At 51.3% G+C, this 6,000-nt stretch overlaps 1 long non-coding RNA gene across 1 annotated transcript in view; it reads left to right on the forward strand.

Annotated features, from left to right (window-relative positions):
• Window positions 1-5,508, forward strand: part of LOC146809281 (uncharacterized) — a 455,746-nt gene extending 450,238 nt beyond the window's left edge. The window contains exon 5 of the long non-coding RNA XR_014966387.1: window positions 5,070-5,508. This is a non-coding gene — a long non-coding RNA (uncharacterized LOC146809281). The remainder of the gene's footprint in view (window positions 1-5,069) is intronic.
• The last annotated feature ends 492 nt before the right edge of the window (window positions 5,509-6,000 follow it).

The following is a 6,000-nucleotide window of genomic DNA, read 5'->3' on the forward strand; positions in this document are numbered from 1 at the left end:
TAGCCATGGAACTGGCACACAAGTGTCGTCTAACAGCTAAACACCCCCTGCTGCTCACGGAGAGCCTGCCATACACCATTGATCGGCTGATGTGGAAGTCCCACACCATGTCAAGCCAATGCAAACCGTATGTGTCCGAGGGCAGTGTTACACACATTGATGCCATCATCACATTCCACAATCCCATCACTGATGACTGTCAACAAGTCTGACCATCTATTCAGGTGTACCCATCTGCATGTCATGTGTCCCATGGTGATGCAACATGTCTGCAGAGGAAACAAACATCGACAGGGGCAGTGTGCATACATCGTGAACTACTGCCACACCCAATACACCCCTGATGCATCCCTTACCCTAAGGAGACTTCCAAACTTGTCCGTGCGTGTAACGCTGAGTCAGCACACGATGACGTGTCCATGAGGAATAGCAGTGCCACAACAATGCAAGCAGCAGACGGCATGAGCAAGTACCTGGGGAAGAGAGACACACAAGAAGTCAGCCACAAAAAGGACAGCCACTTGCATGTGCATGTACTCGACACATGTATGGATGACAACATGCTAGGTCACAATTATGACTGGGGAAATACACTCATCACAGGCACCATCACTCCTGTGACATATCCACACACACCTCTGACTCATGTGCCATACATGCAGATGGAGACACACATCGCAACACATGGCACACGGGGACCAATGCGTGCACACTCAGACACTGGTACTCACCACTAAGCAAAGAAGTCGCGTATGAGCCGAGTCCGGATGTCCTCTTGCGGCTCCACATCCTCCACATCACTAGCCCCATTGCCAAGCCCTTCGTCCTCCACGGGTGGATGGTCCTGGTCATCTTGATCCAGGATGAGTGGCACAGCTTTCTCAACTGCCATGTTGTGCAGCATGCAGCAGACCATGAAGATTTTGCAGACCTTCGCCGGGGCATATGGGAGGGCGCCGCCGGTCTTGTGGAGGCATCTGAATCGGGTCTTCAGGAGGCCAAATGTCCTCTCTATCACTCGCCTTGTCCGGCCATGGGCGGTGTTGTAGCGGAGCTGGGCCGGCGTGATGGGGTTGCGGAGAGGTGTGATCAGCCATGGCATGTTGGGATAGCCAGCGTCCCCTACATGGAAAGCACATGGACATAAGTAGGACAGGAGAAGCGGTCATGCTGGAAGTCTACGCAAAATACAGGACAGACAGAGTGTACCCACCAACAACACATGCTCGTTCGTTGCTCAGCTGCGTCATCATTTCAGGCACCCTGCTACGCCTCATGATGTAGGCATCGTGTGCTGATCCCGGAAAACGAGCACAGACATGTGAAAAATCACCATGTTGGACAGACACACCACAAGGGCATTGATGGAGTGGTAGTGCTTGCGATTCCTGTACGCTACCTCCTGTGCCTGTGGTGGTACCAAAGCCACATGTGTCCCATCTATGGACCCAATGACATGGGGCATCCCTCCCAGGGCATAGAATCCACACTTGACCCCAGTCAACATTTCAGGGTTTGGGAAATGGATGAAGTCATCCAGGTGAATCAACATGGCCTCTAAGAAATCATGCAGCACACGGCAGAACATGCTCTGGGACATGCCACCAACATGAGCTATGGTATTTTGAAAGGTACCCGTGGCTAGAAAATGTAGGGCTGCCATTACCTTCAGCTTGGGTGTCAGTGCCGTAGGATACCTGTGCAGCGGTTGCAGGTGTGGTGCCAGTCTCGCCGTCAACTCCAGAATCAACGGTTGGGGGAAGCGGTAGCACCGGATACAGTCATTCTCCCGCATGTCAGCCAAGTCCGGAATTGGTCGGGGAAGAGGCGGCGCTCTGCAGTAATTTGGAAGTGACAAGGAAGAGTGAGTGCACTACAACCACATTTGATATGTACTGAGCACATGTTAATCTGTCAATACACATATGCGACATACGGAGTCAGGTATGTGCCACATGCCCTGGACACGTATGGCTGGCAGGTGACACTCCTACCAAGACCCAGCTACACACGGAGATTGTGAACCTCCACATGCCATGGCATGGGATTAGCTGTGTCCCAGTGTAAGTGAACAGCCAGACGCAACACAGGAGTGACATACATCCACACATCAGCAGAAGTAGGATGTCGATTTCAGAGACTGGTAGCGGAACACTAGAGCCACAGGTCACATGACATTACACTAGGACAGCCCACGCACCTTGCCATTAAGGTGTACATGTGATGACTCACCACACATTCATAGAGAGGATGCAGACATGTCCTTGTTACGCTACTCCGTGTCCCATGCATACATACGCACCTCACATCCGATACCACATGTGGCATGGTGTGCGGAACAGTGTGCAATGTCAATCTACACACAGACACATGTTGGTTGCTGCAACAGCTGCAGCTTTTGAGGGAGCTCCAACATCAACCTAATGGGAACCCCCACACATACATGACATAGTCACATCGTGCACCGTGGGTAGTGACATGTCAGGTGTGGTAACCCCTGTACCTGGCCTCAGGGGACACTTCCGTGTGTTGGTGTCCGTGCCATGCCAGTGACGCTCATCCCAAGTGTGCAGTACGACATGCACACATGTTAAAGGAGTCAAGGGCATGCCTGGCACACATTGCACTGTCACACATTACATGTGTACACATCTCATCATACATCTGGTGCCTTCTCGACTCAGGAGTAATGTGCCACATCACAGCCTTTCACACCTGTGCCCCACACATGTAGTACTGCCAAGACAATGCCTTGATGTCCATCCATGGACAAGTATGTCAGCCCTATTCCTTCCTGTGTGCTGCCTGTCGCCACTGTGATGTGTTAAAACCACCGTACTTTTGCTAAGAGGGCCTGTGTACGTTCCCGTATCACTTTGGGAGTGCTGCCGTATGTGTACCCATAGTGATAGTGAGCGTACAGGCGTGTGTACGGTCCGTAACACCATGAGTACGCATACACGAGGACACCCATAGTGGTACGGCCCGTACACACGCCTGTACGTTCACTATCACTATGGGTGTCCTCGTGTATGCGTACTCGTAGTGGTACGGCCCGTACACACGCCTGTACGTTCACTATCACTATGGGTGTCCTCGCGTATGCGTACTCGTAGTGGTACGGTCCGTACACACGCCTGTACGTTCACTATCACTATGGGTGTCCTCGCGTATGCGTACTCGTAGTGGTACGGCCCGTACACACGCCTGTACGTTCACTATCACTATGGGTGTCCTCACGTATGCGTACTCGTAGTGGTACGGCCCATACACACACCTGTACGTTCACTATCACTATGGGTGTCCTCGCGTATGCGTACTCGTAGTGGTACGGCCCGTACACACGCCTGTACGTTCACTATCACCATGGGTGTCCTCGCGTATGCGTACTTGTAGTGGTACGGCCCGTACACACGCCTGTACGTTCACTATCACTATGGGTGTCCTCGCGTATGCATACTCGTAGTGGTACGGCCCGTACACACGCCTGTACGTTCACTATCACCATGGGTGTCCTCGCGTATGCATACTTGTAGTGGTACGGCCCGTACACACGCCTGTACGTTCACTATCACTAGGGGTGTTCTCGCGTATGCGTACTCGTAGTGGTACGGCCCGTACACACGCCTGTACGTTCACTATCACTATGGGTGTCCTCGCGTATGCGTACTCGTAGTGGTACGGCATACGCGAGGACCACCGATGCGGCAGTTGCAGATAGCAACGGAGCGGTAGGGGGAGTGGCAGCACCAGTGGCAGGCGGTGGTAAGTAGGGGTGGGCGGAATTTGCGTAATCGTGTTACGCAAATCTCCGCGAAACGGTAAAAAATCTCCGCGAACATGCAGAAATTCCGCGAACACGCGGAATTGCATGTTCGCGATGCTTTTTTCCTGTTCACTGTTGCTGTTTGCGTGCTCGGGCAGAAATATCTCGCGAACACGCATTTTGAGAACGCGAACAAGAAAAAATTTCGCGAAGTCGCGGAAAGCTGAATTTTGGGCAATTTCGCGTTCTCCGCGGAACGCGAAATTACCGAAATTCCGCGAGCGGAACGGAATTTACCGCCCAGGCCTAGTGGTAAGTTAGATTCATAATCTTTAACTATTGTTGAACTTGACAGCACACTCACTGCAAGGGTGTACTGTATGTATATGTATACTGTACAGTTGTGACTTAGGGCCCCCATTAGGATGGTGGGCGTATTGCCCCCGCCGGGCCGGCTGGAATTCACTGCCGTCACCGCAGGGGCAAACCTCCCGCCATCCCTGTAGAAAATATTCAGACATGTCCAGGTGGAAAAGGGTTCAATATGGCGGTGGTGTCTCTCTCACCACACCGCCAGCCATATAATCTGCATTTTGGAATGCCTTTGCGTGGCGGCATTGCCGTCCGCCACGGAAAGGCATGCACACATTGCAGAGTATGCTTGGGGGCCCCCATGGAGGGTACCTACCGATGCTATGGTACCCCCCCGACTTTCAAAGCAAAACGTGACAGGCTCCGTGCGGGGCCCATCATGTTGTGCTTTGGAAAAGCAGCACAACATTTTAGCATTGCTTTCAGCAAAGCCAACCAGAATTTAAATTTAAAAAAACAGGGTGCCCCCGCCACTGTGCCGGGCGCAACATCCTAATTAATTGTCCCCACGGGACCCCCACCCTTTTTAGCAGTCGGATGGCGGGCGGACAAAGTCCGCCCGCTATCCGATGTCGTAAGTAAGTATGAGTTCTTGGGGACGTTTGAAGAGTGAACTAGAAGACTAGAATTCCCTTTAATTGGTATAGGACTAGGAGCCGGAGTATTTAGTAACCAATGGCCTCATCTATCTGATTTCAACTCCGCTTAGAAAGTTTTATGGAGAAGAGCACCTGGTGCACTGTTCAACTAAAAAGTGTAAGACAGGTGGAAGGAAGAAGGACAGGCGCCATTTAAAATGTTATGTACTACTGTGCTTTATTTTATAGTGCTACTCTACCATGCCACTATGTGTATAAATAATTACCTTGTCCTACTGTTTTATCAAGACTATATTTTACAATTGTCTTGTTTTTTTCTTTTTGATACACAGCAACTCCGAAACTCAACCGGAAGGAGTTGGCCGCCAAGGCACGGCGCCGGAAGCTGGAGGCAATCCAGCATGAATACCGGCGGCTGGTGGTCCTAGCCGAGGAGGAGGAGGAGACTGCAGCAGCTATTGAAGCCTCCTCCAGTGCCCCGGGCCCCAGCCACCGCCCTCCAGTGGTACGGCGCCACCGCCTGGCGGCTGCCCGCCGCCACCGTGTCATCTCCGGTGCCCCCCCCCCACTGTGGCTGCAACTGCCGCGGCCTTAGACGCCGCGTCGCCCATTTAGAGGACGAGATGCGCCAGATGCGTGTCCTCCTCCAGTCCCGCCCCACCAGTTAGTCCCTGTCACTGCCCCTTTTTTAATTCCTGTTCTTTACTCGTTTGGCGTTTGACTTTTTTCTACTGTGGACAGTGTTTGGGGTTAGGGAGGTGGGTGGGTCAGCTTTTGTGGGTTTAGTTTATTTGTTAGGGTAAATTAAATATATTTTTCTATGTTACATGCAATGTTGTTAATGTTTTGTAGGTGGGTTAACTGTTTTACATCACACTGTTTCCTTGCTGGTGCATGGCCGCCCATAGCCTGTGTTTAATTTCAATAATTTGCTGACTGTATAAGACACAAATAGATAGATGCGACACACCTCACTCATTGACTGGTCCTTCTAGTACTTTCAGTCTGTCCTCTAGTCTATGCATTCTTTGGAGTGGTGTTTGAAAATTAAATCATTGACAACATGTCCATTATTAATTCTGCCTCCCCCAAACTTCTCTCTTACCGGTGCTTGATGTTTATGTCCAACTGTGGCACAGCACTGGCTGCATGGTGAAGATGGTTTCCTTTTTCATACATGCCATGATTGGGGTGGTGGTGGTGGTAGTATAGTAGTAGTAGTATACACTGGCAGGGTGGCAGCATTTCCAAAAAAAGAAAAGG

Source organism: Triturus cristatus, chromosome 7 (assembly GCF_964204655.1).
Source record: "Triturus cristatus chromosome 7, aTriCri1.1, whole genome shotgun sequence".
In the NCBI taxonomy this organism is placed as follows: domain Eukaryota; kingdom Metazoa; phylum Chordata; class Amphibia; order Caudata; family Salamandridae; genus Triturus; species Triturus cristatus.